The following is a 12,790-nucleotide window of genomic DNA, read 5'->3' on the forward strand; positions in this document are numbered from 1 at the left end:
TGGGGGTTTGTTGGCTTCCAAATATAATTGCCACAATAATTATTTGTATTCTATAGAGGTTTCCCATAGGCCACCCCTTATGTCCTTTTCCACCACATCTAGGACAAAGAAACTAAAATTTGCTTCCTGACAGCATTTTTTATGTCTATAAAGTGCATTGTTTGTGCATTTCGTCCTAATTTCATAATTGTGCTCATATATTCTATTTTTAAGTTTCCTTTCTGATTTACTCATATAAAATGCATCGCAGTGGTCACACAACCCTACATATACTATCCCACTAGTTTCACAATTCGCAAAGTGTTTACTCTGAATCAGGAAGTCCCTACTATTAATATTGATAGTCTCTCTTGTACAAATATGTGGGCACTGTGAACATCGTCCACACTTAAAGGTTCCTACTTTACCTTCTCTAGCTAAATTCATTCCATTTTTACCCTCCAGAATAGTCTTTAAGTTCTTCCCCTTCCGGTAGGTACATTTTAGGGGGAGTACAAATATACTTTCAAGGTCCGAGATTTCTCTGAATCTGTTCCATTCGTCCTCTAGAATTTTTCTTATCTTTACTGCTTCCCCACTAAAATCTACTACAAAGTTGCTTTCCCCTTCGTATTTATCTAATTTCACTTTTTCATTATTCCATCCTGTTCTATCACCTAAAATGGGTTTAAATTTATCCTGTCTTCCAATCCTAACCTCCTTCTCTATTGTCTCTATAAGTTTAATAGGATATCCTCTATCTCTGAACATTTCACGCAACATCATGCACTCATCATTAAAATCTGATTCTCTTGATGTCATTCTGCTTCCCCTTACATATTGTCCCTTGACAATGCCTTTTTTCTGATGGTAAGGGTGGGCACTATTATAGGCTAAGTAAGAGTTAAATTTTTGAAAAGAAACCATGTTCACACTTCCCTATAGAGATGTCTAAATACTTTAAAATATTCTTATCACACTGATAGGTAAAAGCCAAAAAATCAGTTGATTTTGAAATATGATTATAGAAAACAGAAAATTCATCCTCTGATCCTATCCATAAGAAGCACAAGTCATCCAAATAGCGCCTATAAAATTTCCAACAATGTGTAAACTCAGAATTGACAATGTATCTATCCTCCCAGGCGGACAAAATAATATTGGTGTATGTGGGGGCACATTTCACCCCCATGGCTACCCCCTGGATTTGTTTAAAGAACTCACCTTCGTAGTGAATATAGTTATTACTTAAAACTAAATCCATTAACGTTAAAATAAGATAAAAATCGTTATTACTAAATTTTCCATATTTTACCAATGCTTCTTCAAACCATTTCATTCCTTCTCCATATGGTATTGAAGAAAATAAATCGACAATGTCAATCGTAATAAAAATGATATTCTTATCGTACACTTCTTGTGTTAGATTCTGTAGCAAGTCACAGGAATCCTTAACTACACCATTGCCTTCCATGGATAGATCCTTTAATTTAACATCTAACCATCTAGCCAAAGGTGCTGTGACTGAACCCTCTGAGGCAACTATAGGTCTCATTGGGGGATTTTCTGCATTTTTATGCACCTTCAGCACTCCAAAAATTGTAGGGACTTTGGGTTTTTCGACATGTAGATATTTGAAAGTTTGTAAATCGATAGAGCCTTCTAGCAATAAATCGTTTAGGGCCAAATATATTTTTTATTTCCTATATTTATTTCATTAAGTGATGCCCTAGCATACCTCTCAGAGTTTTCTAATAAATCCATCATTTTAGCTTCATAAGTAATTTGATCCATAATAACAGTACCACCCCCTTTATCTGGTTTAATGACCCTTATTGACGTATCACACCTTATATCTCTTAGTAAGTTATTATCTTCCTTAGTAAGGTTATATGTAATTTTATTCTTAGAAAGTTCACCCCTTAATTTCTTTTCCATAAGAGCCTCAAAGTTTTTCAGTTGTGGGTGAAGGGGGGATTATAGGTGCTCCTTTTCCTTAACACCTCTGTTTTAGGACTATTGGTATTCTGTCCTTGAAACAAGAGTTCAAAATTTTTTTTTCTTAAAAATAATTTTAGATCTATTAATACCTTACTTATATCTGCCTTCCTGTTTGGTACAAATTTAAGTCCTTTAGAAAAAAGTGAAAAATGAACTTCACTGAGCTCCTTGTTGCTGTAATTAAAAATATTGTAACCTTTATACTTGAAAACATGTCCTTCTACAACTATTAAGTCATGAGTATATTCTATTTCAGTTGTATTCTGGTCACACCTTACCACTGTTGGAAACCCTTGTTGTTGTTGTTCGCCCCTCCCCCCCCCCCCATATTGGTAGTTTTTTTGATAATTATTTTTTATTCTTTCCGATCTCCTTGGGGGGGGGGGGGGTACTCAGAATTATCATTAATATTACCTATCTCCTCCCTAGTTTCATGTGGCTCCATTCTCAGGGGCTCGGTTTGACCCCAACCATTCTCATACACATAATTGTACTTGTAAGAATATTCTCTAGGTTTTGGGTAGCTAACCTTGTCTTTATATTCTTTAATATCCCTTTCTAATTTTCTACTTTTCCTTTCGTAGGCATTTCTAATACTATTTTCAATTCTTTTTAATGTATCATAGTATTTCCTTTGGCTTTCCTCTATAGAGAATAACAGGTCCTCAGTTATTTTAGAATTAATTCCTTCAATTCTACTATATAGACATTCCATTTCCCTCTCATTTTCTTTTATAATAGCTTTCAATATATCAAACCCACAGTTGTCAAAAATGCCTATTAATTCGTGATGGAACTCGCTCCCTTCCTTCACTTTATTAGGGTATTTGCAAACTCTTAAGCCTTTTGGCACTATTTTTAAACTCAAACATTCCCTCAAATATGCATTCTCCATTTCAATATTCTTATATTTAAACAGTATTTCATCCAACATTTTAACGTTAACATCATATGTTAAACTGACATCACATTATGGAAGGCAAACCAACATGTGCTTACAAATATTACTTCTTCTGGATCAAGCAAAATCAAGAAGTAAGATGTAATCCATAATTTTGTTAATGTGTACTACCACTGCCATGACACAGTGGGACTCTTGGATGATAATCAGGTACTTATCTTATAGGTTCATAGATAAGTACTAGGCTAGTTGCCCTTGCGGGCTATTTTAAGCCTAGCCTATTTCTCCTCAAAGGTGAGAATCACACCTTGTTCTTTGTGTCTGAGAGGTAGGCACCTTGGCCATTACACCAACCCCCAACAACTTTTAAATGTGAGAATCAAACCCTGTACTTTGTGTCTATGAAGTAAACACCTTAACCGTTATGCCAACCACCCAGTCAATCATGTCACTGAAGTTCAGTACATCTGGAATGTTGGAGAATTTAGTTCCTGTTTATGCAACAAACTCAGTTTGCCCCATCATTACACATGAAGTGATAGCTGAATTATTTATGACTTTATCTAATTTGATTTCTGTGGGTCCTGACTGGGTCCGAACAATATCCCTCTGCTAATGCTAATCAGTATGATGGAGGAATTTGGTTCCATAATGCCTGGTGTTTTTAACTCATTTTTGAATAAATCTATTGCTCCATATTCATGGAAAAATAGCTAATATTACACCAATGTATAAAAAAGGAAAAGTGTGTAATTGTAGACCTGTTAGCCTTACATCTATTACTGGAAAGATTGTTGAGAGATGTGCTTCTAACATATTACAGTTAGAGATTGATAATAAATAGTTGTATGATATCAGCTAATATGAGTTTATTAAAGGTAGATTCACCCAAACAAATTTGATTGAATTTTATGATTTGCTGACATTAGTTATGTATAGTTGCTGTTCTGTTTTGATAATTGGATTACTAATTGGATGGTTCGAAGGAAAGATCAGGTCATTAGTGATGGTCATCAATGAGGTTATTTGTCAGTATTTTGGGTGTACCCCAGATTTCTGTTTTGGGACCTTTGCTATTTAATTTTGTTTTCCCTGCTTTTCCAAATAATAAAATCTGTTGGTACAACAAGTATAAATACCTTTTTTTTGGCTAGGGTGCTAAACTGAGGCAAACATTATGGGATTCAATTTAGTACTAATTAATGCAATAATATGTACTTTGGAAAACAAATACCACATTTTCAGATATGAATACAGGGTTCAGAACTAATGGAGGTAAATGTATACACTGATTTTGGTGTTTTAATTTAAGTTCTTATTTTCTAAACCTGCAGTATTTGTGATTCCAAAAGGATATTAACAATTAGGCATATTATTTTTAAATACCTTTATTGAATTATTACTTGTTACATAGGGAAATTTGCATGTATATGAAAGTAATCAAACCATATTAATGACAGATTTACAAACATTATACATATATTTTTAAATATCCTATAACCTAAGCAGCATTACATAAATTATTCAGTTCCTGCCTTCTCTTAAACCTCATTCCTCCTCCAAAACATTTTTTTTGCATGTATTGTTCCCACTGTTTCCATTTTGTCTATGTAGTTTACTTCTATCTTTTTCTAAAGATCCCACTTCCTGTTCTCTTATTTGTCTTACAGTATTCACTATTTCTAGCAACACATTTTTTGGAAGCCATTGTTATTAATCTTAATAAAGCCGTAGTATATCTAGGCAATTCATAGGTGTGTACTAGGCTAATGGCCCCGGGGCCTTTACAAGCCTAGCCCATAGAAGTGCCCTGGCATTGTGCCGCCCATCGTTAGTTCCCTGTGCCTCCATCAAGTAGAGCCACTGGAGTGATCCCTGGGTGCACTTCCTATTTCCTATCCACTCATCAACATTTTTCCTGAAGAAGGCTAGTGAGGTGCTCTGCTTGACATGTATGGGAAGTCTATTCCAGAGCATGGGCAGTCTCTGGGTTATGAACCAGTCCCTCCAGCATGTTCTGTTGATTGTGGTAATGAGGTTGAGGTCTCTGGAACATGTGGTGCGGAGGGACTGGGATTTCTTTAGATGTAGCATTTCTAGCAGAGCTGGGTCAGACATGGGTTTGTAAGTCAAGCAGAGATCGCCTCTTAGTAGACGATATGAGACAGAGAATAGCTGGAGTTTTTTCGAGTCTGTCCATGTAGGACATGTGTTTAAGGCCTAGAATCCTTTTCGTGAGGTACTTTTGTGGCCTCTCCTGTTGTTGCAGGTGTATAGTGAGGTACATGCCAAATGGGGCATTATACTCTATGATTAGTCTAATGAGGGAAGAGTAGAGAGAAATGATGACCTCTTTCTTCCTGGATGCAAAACCCTTGGTAATGTGATGTGCCACATAGAAGGACTTTCTGACCATAGTAGCAAAGGTCAAAGGCGAGGTTGCTGTCAACCTGTGTCCCCGGATCTCTTATAACCCCTTCAGTGTTCAGTGGGCTCCCATCGATGTGGTAATTAGTGGGAACTGAGTTTTTCCTAAAGGGAATTATGATGTATTTTTTGGCATTAAGCTTAAGGCCATGGTTTCAACACCAGTCATTGGTCTCAGTGAAGCCTTTCTGTAGGATGTCTACATCAATTGGGGGGTTAATAATGGCTCCCAGCTTGCAGTCATCTGCGAATTTGGTCAGACAGAGTCCCTCTGTGTTGGCCTGGACTTCTGAGAAGTAGATGCCAAACATGAGAGGACCCAGGACTCTGATCCCTGTGGGACTGCACTTGAGACTGGTCGGCAGTCTGACTTGAGTCCGCTACTTTCACATAGTGTGTTCTATCTGTGAGCCCATTTGCAATCCACCTAACGATATAGGGGTTGATGCCTAGTTTGGTGAATTTGTCAATAATTCCTGAGTGAGGAATGGTATCAAAGGCCTTGGCCAGATTGAGGTAGGCTGTATTAACTGCCTTACCTTCATCCACAGCTCGGGTGACTGACTCAAAGAAGTCAACCAGGTTGAGCAGGCAAGATCTACCTTTCACAAAACCAAATTGCATGGGATCTAGAGTTTCGAGATTTCCTATATCCGTGTTAATTAGGTTCATGATGATGCGCTCCATAGCCTTACATATCAGGCTTGTCAGGCTAATGGGGTGATAAATCCCAGGGTCTGTAGTTGCACCTTCTTTATGGAGAGGGATGATTGTAGTAGTGCTCCATTCAGTAGGGACAAAGCCTGAGGTGAGTCTGTGAGTGAACAGAGCACATCGATGTGGTGCCAGTTCACTTTCTAATTCATGTAGAACACATCCAGGGATATTGTCGGGTCCCATGGAAGCTGTATTCTTGGCCTTAGACAATGCAGCTTTACCCTGTGCTGCAGTAATGCAGGGTGACTGGCATCTTTCCGATATTGAGATTGGTCCTTTAGGAGGGGAGAAAGGGGTGAAGTTGGCACTGAATCTGTCGGCCAGTATGTTGGCAATATCTGTTGGCTCAGTATAGGAGGTACCATTGTGCAGTAACTCAGCGCATATCTGGGTATTGCCATGGAGATTCTTGATATAACTAAAGAAGACTTTGTGGTTTTTGTTAGTGTCTGCCGCAATTCTGCCTTCATAGCTGGCTTTGGAGGTTTTGATGAAGGATCTCAACTTTTTGTTGAGGCTAATAAGGGAATTTTTCCACTCTTGGGACTTCACCTTTTTTTGCAACAGTTTCTTCCTTCTGTTGTAGAGTTTATTAATGGCAGGGGACCATCAGACTGGCTTCCTTTTTTTTGGAGGATCGCATCTTGGTTCTGTTGGGTATGGCTAGTTCATGCATTTATGTACGTGTTCATACAGTGCACTGGTGTATGATTCGGCAGTCATGCATCTATTTTTCATTGGCATGGGTGCTGTGAAGTTAGCCACCTCTTTTTTTAGGCTTCCAATGTCAGCTTTGGAGAAGTTTTTCATAATCCAGAGACTGCCTATACTCTGGAATAGACTTCCCATACATGTCGAGCAGAGCACTTCACTGGCCCTCTTCAAGAGAAGTCTTGATGAGTGGATGGGAAATAGAAAGTTCACCCCGGGGATCACTCCAGTGGCTCAACCTGATAGAGGCAATGGGAACTAATGTCGGGCAGCACAATGCCAGAGCACTTCTATGGGTTAGGCTTGTAAAGGCTCCAGGGCCATTAGCCTAGTACGCACCTATGAGCCGATGACTACCTTTGCTGGGGGTGTGGATGAGATGTGGATTGCCATGTTGATTAGTTTGTGGTCGGATGTAACCAGGGAGGAATTGAATATTGGTGTAGAGCAACGGCTGCCCATGTTAGTAATGACCAGGTCAAGGATGTTGCTTCCTCTAGTGGGGGTAAGAATGAGCTGATCTAAGGCATTGGATTTTATTAATTCCAGGAAGCATTGGGCCAGTGCATTGGTGCTTGAGTAGTTTTCCCAGGTGATGGGAGTGGTAGTTGAAATTTTCTAGTATGAGAGTGTCGGGTTGGACCTTGATAGATTCCAGGGTGCTTAGGAACATGGAGTGAGAGTCTAAGGACATGGTTGGGGACCTGTAGCAGGCTATGACATGGATTGCAGTCTTACCCAGTGTTAGTTGTACCTGAAGTATCTCAGATGCATTATGCTGGGTTACTAGTCTGGAGGTGTGCATATCCTTAATGAATATGGAGTTACCACCGCCTTTGGAGATTCGGTCCATGTTTTCGGGCCGAAAGGTGTGGAATGAGTTATAGCCTGGTAGTGCAGGGTGCTTTCTGCCGCTTTAAACCAGGTCTCCGTTACAACACAAATGTTGATGTTCTCCATTTTGAGGAGTACTTCGAGCAAGTGCATCTTGAGATTTGGACTTCTAGCGTTGAGCAGCATGACCCACAGATTGCATTTATGTATAGCTGTTATGGTGGTAACTTGGTCTTTGGAACACCTCCTAAAAGAAGCACTATAGGGGTGGCAAGAGCCTTAGCCAGTACCCGGAAATCCAGGGGTGACAGATGCAGGCCATCTCTGGCAACGGATCGAGGTCTGTCAATCATGTCTTCCCAAGCAGACAGCTACTTGATCCCCTTAGAATGACACCAGAAACAGCCAATTGTTGAATTCTGAAGAAGTCACTACAGGTGACGAAAGCGCTTGCTGTTTAATGTATGTGTGATTAAAACTTTTTTGGGATATCCGTGCAGTCTTTATTTTTTATTTTTGTGATTTGTTGAGTACGGTTACTATTTGCCTTTGTTAATTGTTGAAGTCAATCATTTTTTGTTTGCACTGCGGTATCATTCTGGGTGACGGTAGGATACTGCTCAGGGCTAGGTACCTGCCTGGGCCACATAATATGGGAGCTCCACCATGTCTCTTTTCATGTAGTCCATTGAGGTGCATCTCAGTTCATTGACACCCACATGGACAATGATAGAGTCATACTTGTACTTGTTGTGGAGTGACCTGAGTGCGTGTGTTATGTGTCAGATTCTGGCACCTGATAGACAGCTGACTATTAATTCTCCTTATTCAACCTAATGAGTGGGACATCTGTGCGCCTCACTATTGAGTCAGCTATGATTAGTGTATTGGGCAAGGTGTTTAGCCTTAGCAGCTTAGGTTGAGGGACACACTGTGGAGGTGAGCTATGTGTCCTGTAGTTTGTGCTGTGTTGTGGTGGTCGAGTGAGTTTCTGTCTTGGAGGTCTCTGCTGTTTGGATACATTTCTATTGAGTGCCTACACAAAGGTGAATGTGTGGTTTGTGTTCTTATGTGAGAGCTGTGATAGTGGGTGTTTTGGAGGTTCATGTGTTCCATGTGGTGTGGTGCAGGTGTTGACCTTCTCCTCTTAACCAGCTAGTCCGGTTTTGGCTGGAGAGTGCATAGCTTCCAATTTGGTGATATAAGTGCATCTCTCACAAGTCTGAGTGTTGGGAGGTAAGAGGAGAGGGTTATCTGTGTACATGAGGCAGTTGCTCCACTGCCTCAGAATGCCCAAGTACACCAGGTTAATTGGAGAAAACAGAGGGAACTTTCCTTTAATCAATCCAGGAGGGGTGGTCATAACTACTAAGTACTGGAGCTATTTCCGTGAAGAACAACTAGTGCTGATGGCTCTTAGGTGTGCTATAATAATTGCTACAAGAACCTGTTGCAGTGCAAAGCGATTAGGCTACTGAAGTGCAAGAGAAAAAGAGCTAGCAAGATCTAAGGGAAAAACTGAAGAGCAGACTTTCTGGCACCAGTAATAGTGTACCTCAGCTTGGCGCCAGTGAGCAGAGCTTAAACAGGTGCAAACCCATGCAAACACAGGCTTTTTAAACCAGAAAGTTGAAGGGGATGGAAAAACTGCCCAAGCAGCCACTAAACTACAATTTCTTGGCCAGAAACCATTCCTCTTGTGGTACATTGGCTACCTAGTGCTTACCACTCCCACTGATAAGCTAGAAGGTTTCACTCCCATACAGAAAGGCTTGGGGGGGCTCAAAGCTTACAAACAGTCCTGGATACACAAATCTGTATCTGGACTACATTAGTTACAGGAAAGGTAGGAAACAAGCTTAGAACTTTTTTTTTTTACAGAAAAGCAGCTAAAACAGCAGTAAAACAATTCAAATACACTGCAAGTTAGCACACGTGTGTGTAGCAATATTAAAGCAAATACAGTTTAAATAAATGCAATTAAATTAAAAATTACTAAAAATGTGCAGAAAACAGTAAATTAGGAAAAACTCAAAATGGAGACACTTAAGAGTATCAGAAAACAATGCCAGCAAATACATAAATAATTCAGTCAAGCAAAAATTAAGACTGTGCAGAACTCTAAAGAGTTAAAAAGTGCCAAAGAATATACTTATCAGCTGTATATTTCCATATTGTTTGAGAAGCACACTTGGTCAGAACACAAGGAGATTCTAGTAATGGTATCCCAGCTCAAAATAATTATTTCCTTAGTTACACTCATCTGCTCGTCCAATGTTCATGACAGAATACTCTGTATGGGATTTTTAAAGTCTGTCAACTTATTACACCCCAAAACATATGTTACCAGTTACCTCTTTCTTCCCCATCACACCTCCAACATTTGGCATCTACCTGAGGAAAAGTTATTTGTGGAGTCTGCTTTGGGTATAAAAATATCCATCCAAATACTTCCAGGCAAAATCTTAAATTTTCTAGACTTTGTTGCATTTTTGAGAGCCTTACATATGTCTTCCCATTGTTTCTTTGTGAATTACATGTCTAATCTTGCTTCCCATTCTTTTTGACATCTTCTCATTGATTCATATAGTTATCATGCAGTGTTTTATATGCCGTACTACTAATTATCCTATTTTTAACATGCGCTTCTGTTCTAGCTTCATTTAAAAAACAGTGTAGGCCTTTTATTTAGGGTTTCCCTGTCCCTTTCTCCTTGCCTGTACTTTGATATCATCCCTGATAGGGAGGGTAGTCACTAGCCTGTAATCCAAATGTTTTCTTGGCCTCTTCCCCTTCTGTTACCTTTCCTTCTCTAATTATTTGTTTCCAATACCTTGGCTCCCTTGCCAGCTTCTTCCATGACATTTGAGCCCCCTCTTGTCTATTTTCTTACCTCTAATTGCAGTTATTCCTGTCATCAGAATCTCCTTTCTTCATTCTTGTTTTGGCTTAGTTCTTAATCTACTTTCTGCTAATTTATGAATATAGTATTCTGTATGACTGTTGTACTTCTTAAGGATCTGCGTCCAAATAACCTTTCTTCCCTATTTCTTGAATTATCCCCCTACTTTATCATCATCCCTTTCCACTTTGAATTGCAGCTTTTTGTTAGATTTATGTATAAGAGCCTTAACTGTGTAGCTCAAAAATATCCCTTCAAATCAGGTAATCCTAAACCTCCTTGTTGTGTTGGAAGGATCAGCTTACCCCCACATGGTTCTTCCCCTCTTGCCCACCCAAATAAAATTACTTTCCACAACTTCTCTAATTGATAAAATGTGCCTGACCTGTATTTAAAACTAAAAGGACTAAAAACGTTTTTACTGCTTGTATTTTGCAATCCATACCCATAGGCAATAACTTCAGTGTCTCAGCTTTTGTATCATCTTTTGTGCAGTTTCTTCACACATGTCCTTGCTGCTATAATCAAATCCTTTTTAATCCATAGTCTTAAGTACTTCATTTTATTCTGTCCCCATAAATGTGGGTATTGCTGGATCAATTCATGTGTGGATACATAATGTGTAGCTATAGCCTTTGATGTTCTTCATCTCACATTGCTGCAGTCCTTACATATGGGTAGTCCGCTGTCCTCGGTCGGCCCGAATACCAAAGTATTAGGCTGACGTCGGTCATGGGCGCTCAGATCTGACATCAGAGCGTCAGGGTATAAAAGCGCATGACCGACGTCATATCCTCAGTCTTTTTTGCCGCATGGTCCGATGCAGAAGCAGCGTTGCAAGTGCCGTTCGGCGTTCTGAAATTTTTCGTATTCGGAGTTTCAGACCGATACCAAGTTGGGCTAAGTACCCCGTTGGGTAATATTTTTGTTTTTTCTTGCCTCAGTTATTTTCCGGATGTCAGAAAAAGTGAATAATTATATTTCTTGTGGGAAACAGATACCGCATAGGGATTACCACTCGCTTTGTATTCCGTGCCTGGGACCAGAGCACGACGTAGTTGGGTGTCGGTTTTGTGCTAGGTTTAATAAACGCACTATAAAACGAAGGTTAGATTGCGCTAGGTTAGTCTTTGGCAAGCGGTGTAATTATAATATGCCGTCGGATCCTCTAGGCAGGATGATTCGTCCGTTTCGGATGCCGGTCCTTTAGAGGCTACAGTGCAGGTGGATCCGGCTGAAGTTTCTGTTGAGTCCCAGGGGGAAACTTTGATTTTACAAGATGTGGCCTCACAGGAGGCAGGTCAGGCTGAAGGGGCCTCTCAGGTTACTATTCTCCCTTCTATGCCTAAGGTGGTTAGGCCTTCTGCTACTGTTTCTAAGGCTCCTTCTAAGGGCAGGTCTGTTTTGCCTTCCTCTGGTGTCAGTTCTGGTTCTTCAGGGTCTGTACCTAAAAAGCACATGCTTAAAATGGCAGAAGATTTGATTACTTTAATTAGAGGTTCTATGCCCCCTCCTGATAAGAGGCCCAGGGTAGGGCCAGAGTTGGAATGTTTGGAGCAGGCCTCAGATGATTCAGAGTCTTCTGCTGAAGACATTCAAGATTTTCCTCCTTATTCTGATTCTGATGCAGAGGATTCCACTCCTTCTGCTTCTCCTCCAGAGGATTTTTCTTTTCAGAAACCCTACACTCTATGAGGGAGCATTTTAAGTGGGAAGGACAGGATTTTTCAGATTCAAGGAAGAGGCTCAGGGAGTTCTTGTTTTTACCACAGCACAGACCCTTGGCTATACCTCCTGTTTTGGATGTTGTTCAGGATGTTTTTTCGGAGGCTTCATTTAATCCAGATTCTATGCCTCCTGCACCAGTTAAACCGGACAGGTATTATAGGGTACCTGAGGCTCATAAATATCTGTATAAGAGTCCTAGGGCGGACCCAGAAACTATTAGTCTGGGGCCTAAGGGTGCTAGAGCCTCTGTTGTAAAGAATCCAGTCCCTCTAGATAAGGAAGCTAGAGCTTTGGACAGATGGGGTAAGAAGGTGTATACCTCTTCTACTTTAGCAATGAGGGCTTTAAATTGCCAGTTTCATATGTTGTAGTATCAGAATTTCCTCCTTTCTCAGCTAAAATCTAAAGTGGATGCTTTGGCAGAGGGCATAGAGTGTAAAGAATTGCAAGATTTGGTGCATGTCCCTGATCAGGTGGGGAAGCATTCTTTGCAGTGTGGTTTTGATGCTTTACAGGCTTCTTCTAGAGTGGCTGCCACTGGTTCAGTTCTTCGTAGGCATGCCTGGCTGAAGGATCAGAATTTATCTGAA

At 40.1% G+C, this 12,790-nt stretch overlaps 1 protein-coding gene across 5 annotated transcripts in view; it reads left to right on the forward strand.

Moving 5' to 3' along the window:
• PIK3R4 (phosphoinositide-3-kinase regulatory subunit 4) overlaps positions 1 to 12,790 on the forward strand; it is a 1,126,702-nt gene that overhangs the window by 264,808 nt on the left and 849,104 nt on the right. The gene's annotated exons all lie outside the window — the stretch shown is intronic.

Source organism: Protopterus annectens, chromosome 3.part1 (assembly GCF_019279795.1).
Source record: "Protopterus annectens isolate FY-2018-M chromosome 3.part1, PAN1.0, whole genome shotgun sequence".
Classification (NCBI taxonomy): domain Eukaryota; kingdom Metazoa; phylum Chordata; order Ceratodontiformes; family Protopteridae; genus Protopterus; species Protopterus annectens.